The following is a 24,639-nucleotide window of genomic DNA, read 5'->3' as shown; positions in this document are numbered from 1 at the left end:
AATGTTATGATCCTACTGTAGTTCAAGAAACACCGTGTTGCATGAGCGCAGAAAAGTAGTTAAGCTTTTGCCTGAAACTGAAAATGCGACTTTGTGTGACAATGTTTCCACATGGCACTGGTTTTCAGTTTTTGTCATGTGAGGACAACTTTGTTTCTTTGTGTTTAGTAGAAAGATTTAGAACTCCAGAAAAGTAACTTTGCTCTGGTGTTACTGTGCTGTCAGGGCTTGGCACCTGATTGTTTATTCATCCTAGTTGTTCTATGTGGTTGCTACTGCTCAGTCATCTTTAGCTTTTATACCCTTTGGCTAACTGCAGGACCTGGCTCAGACACAGAGCCAGATAATAAGCAGAAGAGAGAGTAATTTGAGGCAGGACAGCAATGCCTAGAAGAGCTGCTTGTGTAGCTCAAGAATATTGTGGTTACAAGGATCAGTTCATGCATATAGAAAAGTGATACCGAGTTTGGCCTCTGGGAAATTTTCTGTACAACCCCTCTCTTCCTCCCCAATTTAGTGTCTCCTGTGGTGCATTAGATTTATTAATACTAAGTTTAGCTGCACATTGTAGTTAGTAGTCTTCTGTGGAGTGTCCCTGGTGATTGTGTTGCATTACTACTTCAGCTTGTGCACAGCATATGCGAGTTTCATGCGTCAATGGTTTTTGTCATAAGAGTGCTTGGTTATTGAAACTGTTGAATGAGCCTACCTGCAGTGATTTGAATGCTTGATTAAAACTTGATTTGATTCCTCTATCTGACCTGAATATTCAGCAAAGAGCCCAAAACACCCTGGTGGACTGAGACATGGGGAAACGGGAAGGGAGAAGCAGAGAATGAGGGAAGGGGCAGAAAGCAGCTGCTAAAATGTTCTGTAACTACTTAAAACCACAATTTAAATTCAGTATAATTTCCAAGCTAAAAGCAATCTTTTGCAAAATTCTCAACTTATATTACAGGTAGTGGGTGGCTATGAGGCATATTGCCTTTAGAGAGCTGACAGTGGGGTTTGGCAAAGGGGACGATGTAGAAAGCAAGTTGTTTTTGCATGTAAACCCGGCATCAATGAGGTCTCTGTAACACAACTACCATGGAGAAGATTAAACAAGTATCTGAGATACCAACTTTGAGGTTGAGTGCTGCTCTAATTTTGGTGAACACATACATGATCTCCTTTTTTCCACAAGCTGAAGAAGAAGACAGAGGCTGTGGATAAAAGAGTGGGAAAGGAACAAAAAATGTTATGTTAGAAGGAAACTTCCTCCTCTTTAGTACAATATCCTTGAATATATAACCCACTCTGGAATGAAATTTAGTTGGTACTAAGGTGTCAACTGCCTGGGAACCAACAGCAAATTTCCTAAGTGCTGAGGAACAGTTTGGGCCTTAGCTAGTGAGGGGCACGGTGTGAGGACTCTGGAAAGCTCTACTGAGTCATTCTAACAACAGCATGGAAAATCCCAAAACCCACAGAGCTCCTGTGTGAAATTACACCCATGGTTTATTACGTCTTTGTACCTGTGTGGCTTTTTCACCCTACTGCACTCTCTCAAGACATTTGTGCAGCACCAAAGGAAAACACTGCAGTACTGTTGTTAAACAAACCACTTTTGGCACAGTTAGTAGTAAGCCTGGAGCATAAGGGCCAAGCCACTGCACTGTCAGCTCTTTAGAGGTCCTGGGAGCAATCCTTGTAATTGGTTGTGCTTCATCAGATCTCTTACAGATTCTGACCTAACTTGGCCTGCCCTCTTTGTGTGAACTGGAAAATCTCAGGCAGCAGTACCAAGGAGCTCTAGTTACCTTGGGAACTTAGCTAAGTCTTATTTACAATGTGGGATGGATACTTGGAACAGCAGGGTAGCTAGAGTATGTTATCAGCCCGCCCGGCAACTTCTATCTTGAAGTTGCCAGCGCTTGGGAGTGCATCACTGAATGCTAATGGCACGCACAACCCAAAAGGCTATTTTCTCAACTCCTGCTGTTCCCCTCTGCCATCACACTGCGTGTCCATCATGGGGGGAAGTCAGCAGATGGGCTGCCCCTGAGGTGACACATGCTTACCTGCAGGGAAGAGAAGCTCTTGTGCCAACTTCCCAGTGAAAGTGCTGCTGCTGGCAGGTGGGCAGCTCTGTCGCTTGGCAGCAGGCCTCAGAGAGAAGATTACTTTGTCCTTGTTCTTAGTTCTATTTGCCAGGTTCCCTTATGATTGCCAGGCTGGTAATGCATGGGGGAGATAACCCTGGTTCAGTGAGCAGCAATTTAGTCTGTCATCAAACAGAAAATGCTTGAGCAGAATGAACAGAGCCATGTGCTAAGCTAATTTGATGTCAGGCTTGGGGGTGTGGTTCTTTGATACAAGCATTTATTCTGTTTGTCTTTCTGCAGAGAGGGCTGAAGACTTCCATCAGAATCTCCCTCTGTTCCTTCCAGGTCTGCTCACAACTCTTGTGGTCCCATTCTGTGCTCTTTACCTCCAAACAAAGTTTCTGTCTCTCATCTGCCTTCTCAGCAGCAGTGGTTTTGTTCCCTTTTCCCCGACATTCCCATCATGAGATCTACAGACTGGGGGCCTTATTTGTGCTCTCATTCTCCCTGGCTTTCTGAGTTTCCCAGACCCTTCAGGTCCCCTCCAGTCCCATACCTCTCAACCCCTGACCTCCCCCAAAAGAAATATGTACATCATTGCTCAGAGTGATGTTGCCTTGTGAATTTTGTCTCCTTTCTCTCTTGAAAAACAGGTTGTGTCTTTCCTATTTTAATTTTTGTCTTCTCATTTTCCCCACCTCCCTAGCTGTTGCTAATGTTTTTCACCATGTCTAAGTTTGACTCTTAGTTCCAGAGGGCATAACTGTTTGAGATCCAGGTCACAAATAACACTTGTGTTCACAGAATCTTGTCTAAAGAACCATCAGTGCAGATTCCTGCCTGGTTATTACGTAAGAAAGTGCATTACTGTGCCCAGCACAGGCATTAAGTCTTCTTATATCTGGGAACTAAGATGTCTGTGAACTTTGCTGAGAAAGATAGCTACAAAGGATTTCTTAACCCATTTCACCATGCAGGCATTCCCAGATATGCTTGTCAGCATTGCATACCACCAGTTCTTAAAATTTTCTTATGATAGAGCAGACCTCATGTCTCTGCTACTTCTTGAATTATTTTCTTGTCTGTCTTTTATAGCAAATATGACAGGTGATGCACATGCATGTGAATGTATCCACCTACAGTTTTTGTATTCTGTGGCCAGAGTATCTAGCTGTGAAATCACTGGGTTTGTTATTTGTTGCAAGAGCCACAAGAAGAATTTACCATGACGCTAACATGTTTGGGATTTACTAAGCAGTAACACCTTTTTATTTATTGGCCATCTTAATTTTTCTCCAGTGTTTCAACTTAAGATATGAGTTAGCTGGTTTGATGTTTTGAACAAGTCACTCTGCCCCCGCTGTCTTCTGTAGGTACAAAGCAGAAAAAGAAGGGATAAAACTGGATGTGAAGGAATGTGAAGCGGTCATGATGGCTGCATAGGGCATGACAGACAGCAGCAGGGTTCAACAAAGGGAGAGGTTTACAGTGTCACAGCTGCTGAGCATCTTTCTGGTGCTCAAATGTGGTTCAAAATCTCTCTATGCACTCTAAAGTTTTGCAGTTGCTCAACTTCAGGAAGGCATTATGTTCACAAGTGCTGTATTTATATTTACACACCAGGCATATAGAGGGGATGGAATCATTAATTGAGTGTGGCTATGTCAAAGCAGATCTTGCTTCTGTTCTTCATGCTTGGCAGGATAATAGAGGGGTTTATTTTGTTGCTGCTCTGTAGCCATTTGTTGCTGAGTTGTGACGTCCGTGTGTCTGTCGCAGCAGAATCTTCAGATGCACAAGAGCCAGGACTTTTACTCAACAATGTCATACAGCATACAGCATACAGCAAGGGTCCTAGGCAGTCAAAATTATCTACTCCAGCCAATAATCTTATGTTTTGTTGCAAAAACAAACACAGAAAACCAGCCAGATGCCTTTCACAAGGCACTGTCTTTATTTGACATGTTTAACATGCGGTGATACTGGCGATGTCTCGTTGCTGTGCTGATGGGCCTCTGCAGTATGCTGTCCTGTGCCACTGCAGCAGGCACCAAGGTAGCTTTAATGCTGTCCATTTGGTTAGTGTCTACCTAAAACATCCCAGATTGTCAGGGTGCTCAGCATAAAGAAATGGGGCATTTTTGCTTTTGTGAAAAAATATTTTGCTTTCTCCTTTAGTCACTTGCTGCATTCTACTTTCCCAAGCAGTTACTACTCACTTGCTGTCACTGTTCAGCTCTTCCAGGGTGACATTGTCCTGTTGTTTTGACAATGACCTTAATCTGTTTGTGCAGTTCAAAGTAAAGGCTGTGTGGCCAGAGATGGAAATGCATAGGCTTAGGCAGCCTGTAATGAAATACAGAGTCTTTTAAACTTCAGTTGCTTTGAAGCCACTGCAAATCAGTTGTTGGATTTGATGTGTCTTCGGGGATGTGAAATGAATTTAGTGGCTTCTAGCTGGCTGTAGAGAATCAGGTGTTCACCTCATGAAAGGCTTCAGTATAATCAAGCTTCGTGGGAGGCAGGCTTAGCAGGGATGCCAGTGACTGCATCAAACTGGATGCAGCTTACTCAACCGACAGTGATTTTTATAAACCAAGTTGGAGGCAATTTAATAGACAGATCATTGTGTAGGAGCTTCCTACCATGGTTATCTGTAGTGTATGAGTTGTAGACACAGTGGATAGCAGGTCTTGGAGTAAATGGCACTGCAGAGCTAGTTAGGTGGTAGGATCAATAATTTCCTATTAGCTAGTGTCTCTTTGTGCTGCTGGGTTGGGACAACTGTATTGGTACAACATTAGCATTCTGAAAAATCAAAGCCTGGGCCATCAATCTGGTGCTTTCAGTGACAATAAATTCACAAAGTAGCTGCGTGTCAGAGCAGAGAGCAAGTTACTTAAGAGAAAGCAAACTATTCCTGATGAATTTGAAAACAGTTGATTTGTCTTGGCTAAGGAATGGGAACACATTATCTATCTGAAGCATCTTCCCAAAAACACTTATTCCACTTGGAAGCACTGACGGAGCAAAAAGAGTCACAAACCCTCCCCTCATGCCACATACCATCAGAAATGTCTGCTGGGAGGATGAGACTAGAGCAAAGCATATTGCTTGTGTTACGTGGATTTTTAGCACAGTAATGGCTTCAAAGTGTAGCCAGTTGCATTACACTTTGGAACATGCTTTTGTGGAAATTCTAGGTCTCTGGCTTTTTAAATAGAAGTAGCTGTGCACCAAATATTAACACCAGAAAGCTTTTGTCACAGCCAGCTGATGCACAATATTTCACCCTTACCTGGTGAATATGCTCCCTTAGTTAACGTCAGAAGCCAGAAACAACACTACGTTCCTTTTCATTTTCCTTTTTTGGACTTGTATTCTTTGGACTCTGTAAACTAATATGTAGCTCAGCGTCTCTTTCCAGAAGTCATACACTTCCCTTGATTTACATTGTTTAATCAGTGAAGATGCAGCAAATGCATATACAGTGAAGATGATCTTTATTGCAATCACTTTTCTGATTGTAAGCCTCAGCTTTCAAGGCAATTAAAAGATAAACTCACCAGTATGTAAAGCTGCCTCCCACATATTAGAGTGATAGTGTTTGCTTAGGCTAGTTTCTGTTACTCTCTGCTGCTATCAAAGCATTTCCTGGTAGTAATTCCTGTTAGTCACTAGAAACTTGGCTGTATAAATTCTCCTTCTCCTTCCATTGATGTGAACCTAAGCCAAATCAAGTGCAATATTCAAGTGTTGTCTATGGATTAGAAAGGAGGAGAGGAGAGGAGAGGAGAGGAGAGGAGAGGAGAGGAGAGGAGAGGAGAGGAGAGGAGAGGAGAGGAGAGGAGAGGAGAGGAGAGGAGAGGAGAGGAGAGGAGAGGAGAGGAGGCCTCCATGGACGATCAAGGCAGAAAGCAGCCATCTATGAGAGGTGGAAACAGGGGCTGGCTTCTTGGGAAGAGTATAGGAACATTGCCAGGGCATGCAGGGGTGCAACTAGGAAGGCCAGAGCCCTTCTAGAATTAAATTTAGCCAGGGATGTTAAAGACAGTAATAAGGCATTTTTCAAGTACATCAGAAGCAGAAGGAAGACGAGGGGGAATGTGGGCCCACTCCTGAGGATGCCTTGGTGACCGAGGATGCAGAACTACTGAATACCTTCTTTCATAGAATCATAGAATCATAAAATCATAGAATGATAGGGGTTGGAAAGGACCTTTAGAGATCATCTAGTCCAACCCCCCTGCAGAAGCAGGTTCACCTAGATGCATCAAGAAGAATGTGGCCAGCAGGTCAAGGGAGGTTCTTCTCCCCCTGTACTCTGCCCGGGTGAGGCCTCATCTGGAGTCCCGTGTCCAGTTCTGGGCTACTCAGCTCAAGAGTGACAGGGAAGTGCTGGAGTCCAGCCCAGGGCCACCAAGATGATCAGGGGATTGGAACATCTTCCTTGTGAGGAAAGGCTGCGGGAACTGGGGCTGTTTAGTCTGAAGAAAAGGAGATTGAGGGGGGATCTCATTAATATTTATAAATATCTAAATGGTGGAGGTCAGGAGGTTGGGACATCCCTTTTTTCTATGGCATCTAGCAACAGGACAAGGGGTAATGGGATGAAGCTGGAACACAAAAAGTTCCACTTAAATATAAGAAAAAACTATTTCACTGTTCAGGTGAGGGAGCCCTGGCACAGGCTGCCCAGAGGGGTTGTGGAGGCTCCTTCCTTGGAATTCTTCAGGACCCACCTGGACATGTTCCTATGCAGCCTGATCTAGGTTGACCTGCTTCTGCAGGGGAGTTGGACTAGATGATCTCTAAAGGTCCCTTACTACCCTCCTATTCTATGATTTTATGATTAATGAGTTGGGTTTCCTGTGGTGGAAGCATTTCCTGTGTTGCAGAAGAAATACTAAAAATAAGGAGTTATTTATCTACCGGGGAGCTTTTCAATATCAGTGCAGCAGTAGTGGAAAGTGCTCAGACATATATGAGATATTATCAGTGTGCATTAGATGACATATAAATGTAACTTAGCAAACAAAAAATGTAAACTCTTATTGGGCTGTCTTCAGTCTTCTCCGTTAGTGGATCTAAACTAATGATGAAGTGATGAACAATGAAATGTGTGTTGACCTAATGAATAAGAAATGCTGCTGAGATGCAGGGGAATGACTCCATTCCTGTCTTTCTCACTGCTCACTGAGTAATCTTGCCTTATTTGTTCTTCAATTCACAATCTGTCAGATGGCAGTAACTGATAATTTGGGCTATAACTGATAAGTTGGGCTATATGTAGGATATGGCAAGAAACATTTTTTTATTTTCCCCACTGCAGGCCAGAAGTGAGAGATGGAAAGACATAGTTGCTACCTAGAAGTTGGGCATCAAGGGCTTTAAATGCCTTCTGAAGTATTTTAGAGCTGCCTGGTCCATGATGTTTTGTTGAGGACTCGTGGATGAATAATACAATTTATATTGTGCTACTGTGATATTTCCACAGAAGACTTCAGTGCTTTGTAAGCAACTGTCATTGTGATTTTAGGCCCCTAGGTAGTTGCAAATGATGGCCTTTTCTTGCGTTTTGAATCACTTTATACTCATTGACTGGAAGAAAAGAATTTGTGATGAAATGTTCTCTCTCTTCCATTTCTTATGGTTGCCATGATTGGTCTTTTACAGGTGATTCAGGAGTGGGAATGACTGAAAAATCCTGTGATACTTGTATGCTCTCCTTTACAACTGTCTCTGATCTATGGTGGTATTACTTCTCTGCTATTTATAGATCGTACTTTAGCAGAGCTATCAGTGCACAATACTTCTAACTTTGTCAGTTTATACTTTATATACATCTCAGGTCAACTAAAGTACGTCTGTAATGTGATTGATAGTCCTTTGGGCTTGGCCCCTCATCCTACATTCTGGGTGTTCAGTTTTTCTAGCATACATCTTCTTTTTTTAACATAACTGTTAAATCTGAACTTTTGTCTTCATACCCAAAGATGGAGATACCCCATGTCTTGGAACCCTGTTCAAATCTTGAACAACCTCACAGGGATTCCTCCTTTCCTCCTACCGCCAGTATCTGGTGACAATTTCCTTTATTACAAGTTGTGGCTATTGCCTCTCCTCCTTTTACTGTGCAGCTCTGGAGAGACTCTGGTTTCATCTTTTGCAGACCTTCCCTTTATGTAGTTGAAGTCACCAATACCATCCCTGAACCCTCTGTAAAGACGACTTCAGCACGATACTCTTTCATTTAGAATGGTAGAATGGTAGGGGTTGGAAAGGACCTTTAGAAATCATCTAGTCCAACACACCTGCCAAAGCAGGTCCACCTAGGTCAGGTCACACAGTAATGCATCCAGGCAGGTTTTGAAAACCTCCAGAGAAGGAGCCTCCACAACCCCTATGGGCAGCCTGTGCCAGGGCTCCCTCACCCTCACAGTGAAATAGTTTTTTCTTATGTTTAAGTGGAACTTTTTGTGTTCCAGCTTCATCCCATTACCCCTTGTCCTGTTGCTAGACACAAAAGAAAAAAGGGATGCCCCAACCTCCAGACACCCACCCTTTAGATATTTGTAAATGTTAATGAGATCCCCCTCAATCTCCTCTTCTCCAGACTAAATAGGCCCAGCTCCTGCAGCCTTTCCTCATATGAAAGATGTTTCATTTCCCTGACCATCTTGGTGGCCCTGCACTGGACTCTCTCCCGAAGTTCCCTGTCCTTCTTGAGCTGGAGAGCCCAGAACTGGACACGGTACTCTAGATGAGACTCCACCAGGGCAGAGTAGAGGTGGAGGAGAACCTCTTTTGATCTGCTGGCCACACTCATTGACTACATGCTTCAGCTTTTTAATCATCCCAGTGCTCCTCTGCTAGTCTCACTCCAGTGCGTTGATGTCTGTTCCCCATTGGCCTCACTGCGGCAGACACAATGTTACAGGTGCTGAGGGGAGCAAGCTAATAGCTTCCATTGATGTCCTGGCTTCCTTTCTTTTAATGCAGCCCAGTACACAGCTTACCTTCACCCTTGAGGGCAAGTGCTGATTAATTTTTAATTTCTTGGCCACTGGAATCCCAGGTCCTTCTTCACAGATCCATTTTCCAGCCAGTTGGCTGGAAAAAAAATTGCTGTCTTACAGAATAGAAAAGGATGTTATTATATCGTCATTGTCTTAACTGTATTTTGTTGTTTTGGTTTTTTTTTTAACTTTGTTTGCAAGAGATTAGTGTTATTCTCCAATGTTCCTTTTTTCAGTATTTGCTTTACATCTTCATTTTTAACCCAAGGCTCAGTAAATACTTGTAATATCCATAACAGTTATTATCCTCTTATAAATTTAGAGTCTTTATTTTCCAGGCACTACTAGTCATTCTGCAAAGCTCAGTATCAGGAAATACCTAACCAATGCTTCCCAATATTTGGAGCCCACTGTGATACAGCTTACTAAGGCTTGCTTTGCAGAATATGTAAAAACATCCTGAAGATACAGTAGTGAATCTTAAAATCAGGTTTTATTGGAGTGTCCCCCTGCCTGCCCCCTTTTTATTATCACTGCAGAAGAAATGGAACTAGAGGTGTGAGCTCTATATTTTGATAGAATTTGTGGTTCATTTTTGTGTTTATTTCCTAAATTCTAATCTGCTATTTCTGTGGAAGTCCCTTGAAATCTGTTAGCAAGAGAAGTAAGAACCCAGCTGCAGTTTTGGGACTTACACACACGAATTTACAGAATTGAGGAATAAGATATTTTTTCTTGCAAATTGAGATTATTTGATTTGAAATTTCATGAAGAGCATCAGCAAGAGAGTACCAAGATGCTGCTTTAGAAACAGCTTTGGGATGAGAAGATTTTAAGCAAACGTTTTCAGAAGTTTGGTCAGAACTCTTATTTTGAAACGACTTCTTAGTGTTCCAGTTCTCTATTCAATCTTAGGGTTTTTTAGGGGGGCTCTCCCTGTGTTGCTTGTAGGAATGTAAAGTTTGGAAAGCTTCAGGTGTCACCATGGTGGGAAGAAGACTTGACAATGCAGCACTTTGAGTAGAAAACACAATTTTTGTGGGCTTTCTTAGAGGATGTTAGTATTCTGCTTTAGTGCTGATGTATTTACTGAACTGGAATGTATTTTCTAAGTGTCAAAAGGAAGCCATTCTGTTGTTCTTATGTTGAAGTGCCAGCTCTTCCTCTCCTGCCATCTCTTGCATCCTGACATTTTTCCATGTCAAAACCCAGATGTCCTTCTAGTGTCACGATAATGATTGTGAGTCCCGTTTGACCAGAAGGTGAAAGTCAAATTGATTTCCCCTCTGGAAGCAAGGTCTCCTGCATCTTTCTACATCAAACAGGATCATTTCCCTATCCCATCCAAAAAGCACTTAAATGTAAGTATGGCAAAGGATGACAACATTCCAATCTGTCATCCATACACATGCCAAACTAGTGCAAAATCAAAAAGGTAACCCAGTAGTCATTGCATCTATTCCGCACGAGTAACAATAAACACTAGGCTGAAACAGCTTTTCACGGATGGCCTGAGCTTGCTTTTTTTATTTTTTTAACAGCATTCCCTATGCTACAAATCAACTGCAAGGACAGATATCAGAGTCTGCAAAGATACAGTCAGTTCCTGGTCCTGAAGCTGTGGCAGGCTGAGGGGATCTGTCATCAGCAGAGTAATTCATGTCATGATACATGGCACAAATAGTGGTTTTTTGGCCATATCCATGAATCCCATGAAAAACATGGGACCCACCTTTACTGTTAGATCCTTTTTTTCTATGTTAACTTGAGCTGACTTATGTGTGTGCTAAAACCCCCATCAAGTTTAGCAGAGATGCAGTGGTGACAAATCAGGGAAATTACATTTGCCAGCCTAGAGACTGCTGTAAGAAAAAGATGGCACATTAACAGCCCTGTTCCAGTGAGGGCTGTGTCCATAATGGACAGCTCCAGACTACTTTATTCCATTGCCCACCTACACAGGTGGTTATTAAAAGCTTTGTTTACTCATGCAATCAGGGTAGTAAGAACAATCTGTTCTACTGAATATATATGTTGGTTAATCAAATATGATTTAACAGCTTTGATCTTCTAATTGAAAAGGCTTTTTTTTTTTATTTTCTGAGTTCATCAAAGATGTCTTAAACATAATAAATGCTCTCCTGTTAACCATGACTTCAGGGGTGCAACACCAGGAGAGGTGCCTCTTTTCCTGACTAAATAGTAGATGGCAGAAATATCCTTATTGAAGTTCACTGCTGGGTGAGAGAACACTGGAGCTCTGTCTTTATTTGCCTGAAAAGGTCAGAGGAAGTAAGATGAAGCTAATAGCCTGACTAAAATTTATTCTTGCCAGAAAGTAAAAGTGTATCTAGCAAAGCATCATCCTGAATCATGTGTGTTTCAGTAAAGAGAGCACAGAGGAGCACACTGCCAACAAGAAGACCCTGAACCACAGGCTGTAGTTAGTTATTCTTTGTCTTCAACCAGACCAGTGCTATGTCCATCATCTTCAGTTCATGAGTACAATGATCATCTCTTGATGAAGCAGGGTTCAACATTTTTAGCTGGTGATGGTTTGTTATATGGTCCTTTTTTTTTTTTGTGCACACGTATTTACAAACATGCTTGAAATGTTCTCATCCCTTAGAGTGCTTCATGGAAAACAAGGTTCTTTGTCAGGCCTGTGTCTTCAACAGCTATTCCTGTGAGTGAGCTCTGCCATGCAAACACATAATAATCTCTTTCCAGAAGTCGGGGATCACTCCAGGATGTGTACTTCTGACCTATATTATTAGTTGTTGATCTCTTCTGATACAATGGCTTGGTTGTTAACACAGAATGGAGACATAACTTTAAAATAACATCAGACTCAATGTCCTCACATAACTGAAAGGTAACAGTAAAGGAATAGTAACACACAGCCAGAATATCAAGGAACAGTAACTTGACTTTCTTTTCTACCACTTCCTAAGGACTTTTTCAAATTTGTAGTGGGTGGTTAAAGGAGGGTGTAAGGTGCTCATTCCATCGTACTTGGAAATCGACTAGATCCAGTGTGTTTTAAGCAAAATGGGGAAAATAATTTAAAAAATGCCTAGGACCCTGTTCGTGCTGTCACAGCTGTAGCCCCATGCTGCAGCCAGTGCTGGGGGTTTGATGACTCTGGGCAGAGGCAGCCTTGGCTGTGGGCTGGTAATGCTGCTCGCTGTGATGTCTGTCACTGTGGCAGCCATGCTGGGCCTTGTGAGCCAGCACATCGCTGTGTGTACAACCTCGGCCAAGCACTTGGCTCCTGGGTCCCTACAGCCCTGGTACTTGATGGGAAGACAAGGTAAACTTCACATCAACTTCCTGAAAAGCAATCGCTCAACATAATGAGAGTGAAGATTCCTAGAAGTTAAGGGATTTGGAAAATTTTCCAGACATCTTTTTCAACTAAAAGACAATCTACCCGTGATGTTTACAAGGAGTACTGCAGCACTTGGGTTTCTGTTGTGCATGGTTAAAACCAAACAAACTTGGACATTAAAGCAAAGCTGGAAGAGGATAAATGTATTAGGGTAAATGTAACCTAGGATATCTTCAAATGATTAACCTTCCGAATTAATTTTCTGAAAGGCTAGTTAGAAGCAGGGTGAATTCTTAGTCATACTGACAGGTGCCAGCAGAGGGCGTTTGGAAACTTGGCTTTTCCGTTCATTTATTTCAACAGATTAGAGCCTCTGTGCAAGTTCTGTGTGAGGCTAATGTCCTTCAGTGCTGGTAGCCCATCTGCTGGTACAGGCCTAGGCTGAAGGCAAAACTTAGGGTTTGATTGAAATTTTTTAGATAATGAGCAGAATATCATGAATAAAATATGTATTCCTGAGTAATTTCCAAGTTAGTAGAAGTATTGAGACAGAAAGCCACAAAGCTCAGGAAGAAGTATTTAGGTGGAAGGAAGTGAAGAAACAGTGTATTCTCTTTAGTTTTTTGAGTGTCTGTTATATGTAAATTGGCAGTATAAGGTAGAACATGATTGCTTGATGTTGATTATTTAGATATTAATTACACCTTCTCTACCCTGTTATCATCAGCACAAGACTCAGCAGTGATCATATTAGCCCAATACTCTGGAGCACCAAGAAAATTGCACATGTAGGTAAAAATCCCGACAAAATAGAATGACTCTTTGTATTCACGACCAAAAATCCAGTCACAGTTCTGTTGATTGGGGCCTTTGTTATTTGCTCTGGGTAAGATGATGCAGTACAAAACAGGTCTCTCACGAGCAACACATTTCACGAGAGCGGTTGTTAAAGCCCAGATCACTGAGTTAAATGTGCAAAGGCATACAAGTATTTAATAATAATACTTTTCTGTTCTGGAGCTTTGGATCAAGTCTTTGCTATCTATCAGCTTTGGTTCAGGCTCTGGCAGTATCTTTCTTGAAGAGACTTTCACCTAACCTTTCGCGTCACCTTTTAAAAGACAGTCTGAAGGCATCTACTAAATGAAGGACAGGATTGAACCTTGAGATTGGTTTGGCCCTTTCTGTTTTGGTTCTACAGGTTGAGGTCTGAAAATATGGAAACAGATCTAGCTTAGGTCTGAAAACCATATATGTGTAGGAAAGTTCCACTACATTTTGCTTAAAGCATGTAAAGCTTGTAGCAGAAGTGGCAGAAGGGCTCAGATCTCTGAATGCTACATGCTCTGCTTCATTCTGCAGTCAGAAACTGGCCTTTAATAGTTTTCTCTGAAAGCCAGAGCACGCTGCTAAAATGTGAGATGTTCTTGTGAAACCAAGTGAAGTGCATTTCTCACCTTTGCATTATGATAGATGACTCCAGCACTGCAAGGCTTTTAAGGCTTTAAGCTTTTTTAGCTCTTTGGAAAAAAATAATTTAAATTGGGGAAAAATATTTTTTAAGGTGTGTTAACTTTGCTGTCATGCATACTAAAATATTTCAGGTGTGAATGTTGATATAAGGGGTGGCTTTATTGTATATGCTAAGAGACTACATTTGGAGGTTAGTTCCTCTGAATCTCATTTGTGATAAGATATGATTTATGCTGCCCAATATGATTTATTAACTATGTCCTGATAAAGCAGATGGAACAAGATCTTTCTGGGAGACAAAAAGATATTGATTTATAATATAAGTGTCAGTAGCAAAGATAGTAAAAACCCAGGAGCTGAAGGGTATATTTATTGATATATATTTCATATATACTTTACTTGCTATAACATCTGCTAACAAAATCCACCTGACATGTCATTATATTTTGTTGTATCACTGTGGCAGATCTTTCCTTTGGCCTTTTGAAAACGCTAGCCTGTTAGTGAATGTTAGTTTGTGCTACAGTACCTACTTACATTGCATTGTGCTTTGACACACACACGTTATAAAAGAATTCATTGACTTCACCTGAAATAACTTTCAGAACCTCTAAACTTGATTATTAATGTTTGGGTGGTTGTTTTCAAAGATGTTTGCTTGTACCTTTTCAGCAGAGATATCTGTCAGCTATGAAAAGTGGACTCTTTCTTTTTGGAGACTTGTCATTGTGGCTGAAAACCAACTTATTCCCTTCTTGCAAATACACTTGAATAAGTTGATAGAGGGGCTGTGAGGAGAGGGAAGGAATAGCTGGGTTTGGGGTGGGCTCTCTGCTGTGAAAGGAACACAGAAGCGAAGAGCAATTTACTCAGACCTAGGATGAGTGGGTCTAGTGCTGTAGTTTTGCATCAACATAGAGGGAATGCAGTCATTACCACAATGGAAAAACTGTACTTTTAGGAAATGCAAAGCTGTTCAGTAATGCATACCCAAATCCAATAAAATTCTTGGCTCTGACTGTGTGGCTAGCAGCCCTTTTTGGTATGCAAGATGTGATTTCTTTAAGTAAAGCTAAAATACTCCCTGTATGATGACAGTGTGTCTCATTTTCACTATTACCACCTGTCCATACTGTATTTCCCCACTTCTGTGTTGTCTTTCCTTATACTGGATGCTGTTAATGAGCTACTTTGGGACAATACCAAGATACTAAAATGTGTCAGACCTGCATTTCCAGACCCATTTCAGAGAAGTCAATACATGGATTGTAATACTTTTTCTGGTTGAAATGAGTGCTCATCCAGCCAGTGTAATGATTGAGCACAGAGTAAGTAACATTGGAATGATTAGCTCTTGTAGTTAAAGCAAAAAAAACTCTTTATTGAAAACTAGTAGTTGCTGTAATGGTAATTAACAGTGAAGTTGACCTCTTGCTCTGAAAAGCTCTTTGCTATACCCACTGATAACATTAAAAAAGCATCTTAGTGTATGTATTGGTGAGTTCACGTTCATGTTCCTTGTGCTCATCGTTAGATTTTAACTCTGTGTTAGGTATCTCCTTATCCTTATCATTGTGCTGTTATTACTGCTATCATAGAGCACATCCATCATCAGTAGTGTTGCATAGATAGCTAGAAACCAAGCATGGTATAAAAAAAAAAGAGATAGTATTAAAACATAAGGCTGAAGAGCAAAATTGAAGCACAGGGATCGAATGACCTACATAGCACTGGAGTTCCGTGTCAGAGGTGGAGTGGAAACTTCATTTCTGGCTTCAGTCAAAGCCTGTTTAACTTTTAGGGACAAAGTCCATCTGCAAAGCAGACTGACTCACATAATTCTCTTCCTTCTTCTAGCAAAAAGCCAAATCTAATCCTCTCATTCATCACATCAGGAGGCACATCAAGTTTTTCAAACTCTAAATTAGTCATTTCACATCTACAGTGAGACAGCTTTAAGTTATTCTGTGAATGAAAAAGTTTCTCAAAAGTTTGCCTCTGTGCTCTTCACATTCATAAGCAGACATTCCACGGACTTCAGCGGGTGCTGGATCAGCTCAGGTGGGGAGAATGAAAAGAGTATTTGTTTTTTGGAATAAGATTGAGGTGATAAATCCCAATAGCTTTTTCATTGACATGACTGTGTGGGTCTCTACCCCACTTTGTCTCCTCTCATCTGCTTTAGAGGAATTTCCATGCAGTGTGCCTCTGTCCTGGGCAGTCTTTATCCATACCATGCACCTTCCAGAACCACTTTGCAAAACTTAGACCAGGGCCACAACAAACAGCCTGATAGAGAATACACTTTGGAATTCATCAGCAATGGGAGGCTGCAACAAACACGTATTCAGCAACAATGTCCTGATACCTCTTTGCATGGAAGGAAAAATAAATCTAAAAACCAGATTCTCAAAGGAGACTGGCTTGGGTGTGTGGACTGGTAGGTAGCAAATAACAGTGTGAAGTCAATTGTGACCCTTACTGGCTGCTCGTCTTGAGAGAGAAAGGAGACAGCTGTGCTCCCAGATGGAGGAGCAAGAGGGAGTCTAACATCTAGACATGTGAGGTTCTTCCATCGATGCTGAGGCCTGGATGGCAGCTCATTCTCCATCGAGGCTGATGATAGCTTGAGGGAAAGGCATCTCACCTGTGCCATAGCCACATAAAGTATATGTATTGGGCCTTGGCATGCCCTGGCTCAAAGAGGGGATTGTAAGCAAATCCCAAGGCACAGTTCAGAAATGCTGCTGCAGGTATTTTCCACGGCAGCAACAGGAAAGGAAAAGGCAGCATTTACATGAAGGAGAAATACTTCAGCGATGGTGTTTACTGGAGCGGAAGCCTCTGCAATTTTAAGACGGTTGGCTGGGTTCTCAATTGGTGTAAACCCATCCAGTGCATTTGATTTCCTTGTAGTTAAGTTGTTTTGCAGCAGCTGAGAATCTTGCTTTATACATCTGAATCATGACTGAGGAGCGTGAGCCTCTGAGGGATTTGTATCAAAACCTGATGATTAATTAGCATCTGGTGTTAAAAGCAGATCTAGTTTAAGTGAACAGTGCTTCAATGCAGCTATCTAGATGGAGACTTGATCCTCAATTCTAAAGAGGAAAGATGAGCTCATAGGTCACAGCTCAATCCTGACAAAGTCCAACCAAGAATAAACAGTTTTAAAATAAATATAAAACCCCATGAAATGATAATTTTCTCAGGGTTATCCATTTCTCAGTTGCATTAGTGAAGTTCTTAGATTCTGATTTTCTGTGGAAGTGTATATGTGGACACATACTAATTAATATATATGTTCATTATAAATGCACATACCAGGACCAACCTGAAACCTTCTAAAGGCCCAGGAAGTAACCCAGTCAGTGGAAAGAAACTGGCAATGTGTGTAAGTAATCACATCAGAGAAGAATAGCAATTACAAAGCAAATATGTGAAACAACATTTTTTTTGGTGACTGAAATATGTTTGCAACAGAACTGTGAAGAGCCAGATTTTTCCATGTACAGAAGGGAAGCGGGAACTCAACTTCTTCTGAAACCATTTTCCCTTTTCATAAAAATTGATATACTGATAAAACACAGTCACCTCATAGATGAACTGTAAATGGTAGGACTTTTACTCAGTGCTACATATAGAATAATTGGCTGCATTGAAAATCCACTGTGTAAAGACAAGATTGTAGTTTAAATTATTGTGCGATGAATTGTTTCTTCTCTTGCCATACTAAAAGCTGTTGCCCTGAGCACTACAAAGTGCTGATTTACTTGCTGTTAAGTGACTGTTGTTATTTACTGTCCTGAAATCTTTGCCTCTTCATCCCTTTCCTTTGCATACTAGGGGAGAAAACTGAGAAAGTGGGAGCATTGTTTTCTTACCCACAAGAGGTGGGGCCTGTGTGAGTGAAGTGCAGCCCTTGGAGACATCTGCACAAGCAGTGTGTGGCAGCAAATGCCCTTTGCCAAAACTCCCCTTCGGTGGCAAGGCAGACGAGTGGCAACCTTCAGGGCTGCTTGGCATGGAGACATAGGGGATTTTGGAGCCAGTACATTTTTTGGGTCTAGCCAGTGTCAAGGGTGCTGTGCCTGCTGTCACACAGTACAGGGACTGGTTTGCAGGCGTGCCTTTGACCTCTGCCTGATGAGCTTCTCTTCAGCTTCAGTGAGAGCAGGTGGTGGTCCTGGCTTCCCCTGCTGCTTCATGGGGGCCACTGTACTTTGGAGAAGACCCAAATCCTACTGTTTTCCAGCCCTCTTGGAAGGGGTGATAACCCAATGAAGGACGTGAGATACAGATGCAGTTTAGTAGGTGCCTTTGCCCCAGGATCTTTCTGTTGCATGGCAGTTGTGGAGCCCCTAGGGCTCTCTTGTTGACGCCAGGCTCTCATGACAGCTCAGACTGTTATGGCAGTGGCACTGCCTGTTCCAGTGTTTCCTGCTTGAAAGATCCTATCCATCAAGCAGCCTAGTTAGCTAACTGTCAGAGCTCGTCATGCCATGTAATTAATTTTTAGACAGCACTTAGATACCTCTTCAAGAGTGCATAAGGGTATGTGTGGAAGTGCATCTCTTTTGCCCTGTTACTGCAAGAATTGGTTTGTACTTCTTGCTGATTCAGAGCTGCAGACATCATTGCAGTAGATTTGGCGGAGGATTTAAGATTCGGAGCTTCTGTAGCCTGATCCCATAGAAAAATCCTAGCTAACCTTGCTGCTAGTGCAGGGATTTGTTCACAGCTTGCTGGGGATGATCAAGGGGATTCTTTTAGTCTCGTCAACCTACCATTAGGGGCTTGCTTATTATAGCCTAATAACTGTCCTGGAAGCACCAAGGTGAGATAAGCAGCCCTCAAGCTAAGACCTTTGTCTTGGGTAGGAAGGACAAGGCTTCAGCATTTCAGATTTGGGAGAGCCATGCTACTCCCTTCTTCTTCTGATTCACAGACACAGTTGTTCAGGTAAACAAACTCCTTGTACCTAGGTGTTGATGAACTGCAAAGACCAGCCTGTCCCTGCCTCTGGCTGGCTGAGTTGGGAATAAGCCTCAGAGCTTCATTGATCATGCGAAAAATAAAAAGTGCCTGTGTGCATGAACACACGTATACGTTTTTTTTTTTCCTGGGAAAAATGCCAACATGCTGCTTCTAAATTTGAGGCATTGCCATCCTGGGTGCAGTCTATTGAATTTTGGGGTTGTTTTGTTTTTAAAGCTGTGTTATAGAAATTAATGTCAACATGGAAAGTGGTTTTTTTTTGTTTAGAGCATAATAACAAAAAATCATCTTTGAGGTCCCCTAAATGCTCAAACATTATTGCAGTAGAATGTTTTGCTTTGAAACACTGTGTGCAGCATCTGTGCTGTCCTGATTCATCCCAAGATTTTCAATAGCATCCTAGTGGACACAGAATAAAGCGTGTCTCTCACTGAAGTCTCTCTTCTGTCAGAGCTCAGCATGGTAAAAAAATAAACTTAAAACATGGCAAAGTTGTCAAAGCCAATTCTTTCGAGCTGCTCTCAAACTGGGAGGAAATAGTCCTATAATATACACACACACACAAAAAAATCTTCTGCTTTCTTGGTCTTTCAAGAAGTGTAGATAACCAGGGATACAAGACTGAAATGTTTCTGAGAGAGAAATGTAGATGCCATCAACAGAGTCCTTACGTGGATGAACAAAAAAAGATTAAACCACTCCAGAATTCAACTAGTAAAGTCTTATAGCAGCTTCTGAACCAGCCATTTCTGTTTGTTATTCACACATGTTACTAAATCCTGGCTCCTGGGCCCATATCTGCAGCCCCTTTCAGACTCAGGCGAGGTGACTGCTGAGTTATATACTCTGCTCATCACTTCTGTGACAAGAGTTTCTTTTCTTGAAATCCCATTGCCTTCATCAAAAGGAAGTGACCTCCTTTCTCTTGATTTCTCTCCAGCAACCTCTGATTGACCATGTTTAAGACATGCCTGTTCTCTCTTCGAGCTTCTTTTTTGCTTTTGACTTGTTTTAAGACAGCATCTAGAAGTGCAGGTTGTCTTCCTGGCATGAGAAGTAAAAAGAGAGCTGGAAGCAGTCTGTGCCTTGAAAAATACAAAATGTGTGTAGGAAAGCTAGAAGGCAAAAATGCTTTTCTCTCTACTAAGAGGTAGAGACATAGAGGCATTTAAAGCTATGCCATGTAATTGCAGGTGGAGTTCTTCACCCACTCTATTCTCTGCTCAGTGGCTTCCCGTGGCTTCACCCCCATGTAGATCACTTCTCAGCCAGATTTCCCTGTGTCTTGTGCCTCTCCACCACTTGAAGCTTGGGACATTATGGCTTCACGCTTTTTTAGCTGATTATTTAGTGTGAACCCAGCATTTTGCAAGCAAAATACAAAATAGCCTGTGGGCTCTGTGCATTGATGTGGTAGGTGGGCCCAAATGATTTTGCCATAATCTCTTTGACAAGGTGGGTCATTCCCACCTGCTGTTTGGCAGGAGCAGAGGAAAACCTGAAAGTTAGTTTTCCCTGCTCGAGAAAGCAGCCATAAGGGAACTTTGCCAGGTTGAGCTCAAAACAGTTATATTATTATTGAGGACTATTGGGACTCCAGGAAGAAAAAGAGGATGCTTTTGAAGTCAAGTGTGTTTGTTTGTGAGCTTCAATAAGCAGCAGAGACCAGACTCTCCCAAGGGCCAGGAAAAGGGGAACCTCTTCTATAATTTCCCTGATCTGCAGGTTTTGTTCTGTGGATTTTGTGATTTGTAGTTTAGGATTAAAAAGCCCAAAGACCTTTTAAGTTGGATTTCATTTAGCAGATTGTGTCATCATCCACAGATGTGGAGCAAGCCAGTGTGCAGCAGACCCTTCATCAACTAATTAACTCGAGCTGTCAAGCTGCAATCAGTGAGCTGCTCTCATACTAAAATAATAATGATAAATTCCTCTCATCTGAAGCTGTCAGATTGCAGCTGCATGAGCCACCAGTTTGCAGGCTCTGTAACTTACTCCATGAAAATCAGATTTGTACCCTTGTCTTGACAAAGCCAGCTTTGGCCTGCTGCTGCATATGTCAGTATAAGGCAGGGTCTAAGATCTGGCTGAAGGAAAAAGTGTCCAGGATGCCTTTGGGAACACTTGTCTGACTGCAGGGCTGGCAGGCCAGCAGGTAGCCCTCGTGGGCTCTGCTTGAAAATGTCAGCCCTTCTCCCCTCCTAGTTCTTAGTGCTTTAATGCCCTCTTACATCTGTCCTGTCATCCTTACCATACCTGTCCTGTCTTAAACAAATCAATGCAGAAATTCCATTCCACAGTGGTCAAAGGAGACCTGGGTTCAACTCTTCTGCCTTTGTCTTGCTTAAAAAACTGTAAGGCCATCTCACCTAAATCTCACCAGTTTATAGCGTTCCTGATCACAGCAATATCCAGACATCACTGGGGGCCAAAGTTTTCTCCAAGGTTTGCCTGGACTAAGAGTAGTCAGACTTTGGAGGTGTTGAGACTGAGCGAGTACCTTGCAATGAGTATGTTTTGGATCAGGCTCCAAACACGGTGTGCTGTTTGAGCCAGACAGTGAGTAAAATTATCTTGGTATTTTCACTTTTTATTCTTGCAAATACATTCAGCATCTTGGTTCTTGGCATATGGAAAGCAGCAGAGGGATGGGTTTGGCTTTGTAGTGTTTAACTCCTATAGGAATTGGTAGAATTGTATTACAGTTTGTTTAGCTTTTCTATTTCCAAGCAAAATGGAAGCAAACAACAAAGATTATTTGTTTGCTTTATCCAAACAAATTTTGACCAAGCAATTTGTGTAGCCTTCTAAGAAATAATAACCAGTTTTTACTGTAATGAATCTCTTTGCACAGTGTAAATATAACAAATAGAAATGAAAAGTACAGTTTACCCTACAGCATAGGTTTGGATGACACTCTAAAAGGCTATAAAGCATAAAAATTAAAGTTTTATAAGCACATAATTATGTGTTAGTTGAGAGAAATATCATTAGCAATACTAGAGCTATGCTGAAACTTAATATGGTCTTCAGATACCTGGAAATGTGTGTAAAATAAAGATGTTTGTAAGGAAGTCCTCTTTCCCCATCAAATGAGAATTCCAGTCTAAAGGCAGAAATGCAGAATACATAAATTAGGAGAGCCAGTTCTTTCTGCATTCTCTGCCATTTCTGAAAACTGTCATGGAATAGACATCTTTTTTTTTTTTTCTTTTCCCCCTGGACTCCTGATCACTTTTCAGTTGGCTTCTTGGTGACCTGATGCAGAAATCATTTTTTAGTATATAAATCTGCCTTCACAAAAATCCCCATAAATATAACACAGTAAACAAACTGCTTGGAGGTCAGACTGCAGAAGAGGTTGACCTTGCATTTTTAACAGTTTACTGTATGCTAGGGCTTAGATTTAGCAGGATTAAATTTTGCAAGGGTCTTATGCCAATTGTTTCCTACATATCTGAAAGCCTAGCACAAGCCAATAGGAAGCAATGAGGACAAACAGGTGAAATTTAGGCACGACTTTGGTGTTGATTAAATTCAGAATCTTAGCCAGTGTGCAAAATAAGTGATTTCTTTAAAGACTGAACAGATACTTTGGAAGTATATTTTCAATAAGAGATTCTAAGTTCAGGCACCGATTACCTTTAATTCTTTATCATTAAAGCTCTATGTCCTTAGTTCTATCCAAACAAAACCTCATGATTAAACAGCAATAAGCACATTAATAAGTAGGGATGAGATTCTCATTTTAGACAACTTGAATTTGCTGAATTAGAGCCTCTGTATTTTATTTGGTAACTGAGTTTAGGTATGTTTTGCAAAAAATGTATACACCTATGCTACCTTAAAATACAAGTGGCTCTTCTTTCTTTGTAGATTTATCATTCCATAGGGAAATGTGCTTGTTTACAGATTTTTGAAAATATAAAAACAGCCAGATGGTGATGTGAACAAGTAAACACTGATACATGGTTTCCAGTACAGGTGATACTTTTTCCTTCAAAAGAACATTTTTATTTTAAGCATTATCACTATTATACTCACTAAGGTGACTTTTATGAGTGTTAAATCCTAGGGTGTTGTTTGAAATTGTTTACCTGTATGTGCTGTCTCTTCCAAAAACGTATTTGGAAAAAATGTCTGCTGGTAGCACTCCTGAAGTTATTTTTGACTGTTTGCTGTAATGAATGCTTGAAATGGCAAAGCAAAAAGCCAAAGCTTGTGCTTCTACCCAGAAATATTTTTTTTTTTGGATAGCAAATGCTCCTCTCTTTTTGCTGGAATGATTACAGAGTTGTCAAGGATAAGAGACCCACTGCAGTATGTGGGATGATACTTGTATCACCTTGTGATTCTTTACAACATCAAGAAAAGGAATAATATCTGATAACATAGATATAAAATGACATGTGGCCAGTTGCATTTTCTTTGCACAGGTCCATTCCATTTTAATATTTAATCATCACCTAGTGTTTTTTGTTTACTATTCCCTTTCAAAAACTCTTCCAATTTGCTGCAGAGTCTTTAGTACTTAAGCCCCCTCCAGCACAGATTGTGTTGTCAGGAAGGCATTGAATTGTTTGACAAAACTTACATGTCATAAAAAACAATGTCTATTGGCTTATTCCAAGAAGTTGTTGCCTTTTGAGATGGAAACAACATCTATTGCTCCCTAAAGGGTTTTATTTTCTGACATTTTAAAAAAAGAAGTACATTTGTCTTTTAATTTTAGGAAGGAGCCTAAAGGAGCTGGGAGCAAATCAAGGCCTTTTGTCTATGAAGGGGAAGATATAGACCCAGCAATGCAGCAGCAGAGCTCACTTCTCTGGCCTGTGCTTCGGCTCCTGGTACGCTCACTCACTTCTGTTGCCTGCATTGATGGCAGGAGATCTCCTTACCCCATTTCAAACCACTGGAACTCACTGTGCTTGTTTTGACTGAAGGCACCTTCCAGCCAGCTCTGCAGGTAGATCTGTGAAGCAGTGCCCTCAAAGATGTGTGCTCAGGGAGTCCTTCCGCTACATTCCTTCTGCTACAGCAGCTGTATACAGAGTCCAGCTTGATCTGCAGCCTTTTAAACACCACATTTCTCATGCTTATGCACAATTCCACTCACGAAAGCATTTAAGTGTGTGCTTACTATTTAAGGGCATGAATATCCCAATGCAGTGAAAACTGTGGTTGGGTACTTGGCTGAAATGGGCTCTCAATGACCTGATTCTCAAAAGTGCCAAGCACTTGGATCCCTGTGAGGTCAGGGAATGCTGCTGGGTCTTTACTGCTTTGGAAATGGACCTGAAATATGGTTATATGAACTTTGCTTCACGATCATATGCTTTTAAAACCCTACCCCTTATGTAGGGGTGAGAAAGTAATCCATTTTGAATCTTCAAGGAATAAATCCATGAAGATGTTAAAAGGCAGACACTAGTTAGGGAATATTAATGAATCTTTTGAATTTTTCTCTATCATAGTTTTGTTGTTTGCTTCTGCTTTAAAACACATGCTTTCACAAACCATCAGAACTGTGTAGTTTAAAGATGTTTGTGTCTGATTGATTGCTTTATACTTGACAGAGAGCTCCTGAGTGCCACGTGTGTATTTGAAGCGGTATTTCTTTGAACGTCAGCTGATCTCTCAGGTTAGAGAAAGTAACCTGATTTTAAGAAAACTAGCACATAAATTCAATTTGTGCTGCCAAGACCTGCTGACATTGCAAAGATAGGTCTTG

General features: G+C 41.3%; 1 protein-coding gene across 10 annotated transcripts in view; it reads left to right on the top strand.

Annotated features, from left to right (window-relative positions):
• TSPAN4 (tetraspanin 4) overlaps positions 1-24,639 on the top strand; it is a 465,001-nt gene that overhangs the window by 218,306 nt on the left and 222,056 nt on the right. The window contains exon 1 of one of the 10 annotated variants that reach the window (XM_062000468.1): positions 23,665-23,755. The exons of the other annotated variants lie outside the window; for them this stretch is intronic. The gene's annotated coding sequence lies outside the window, so the exon portion shown is untranslated. Of the gene's footprint in view, positions 1-23,664; positions 23,756-24,639 lie in introns of those variants that run through there. 10 annotated transcript variants of the gene reach the window in all.

This window comes from Colius striatus, chromosome 7, assembly GCF_028858725.1.
Source record: "Colius striatus isolate bColStr4 chromosome 7, bColStr4.1.hap1, whole genome shotgun sequence".
Classification (NCBI taxonomy): Eukaryota; Metazoa; Chordata; class Aves; order Coliiformes; family Coliidae; genus Colius; species Colius striatus.
The sequence above is the reverse complement of the archived record's forward strand: the minus strand, read 5'-3'. Positions and strand labels throughout refer to the sequence as shown.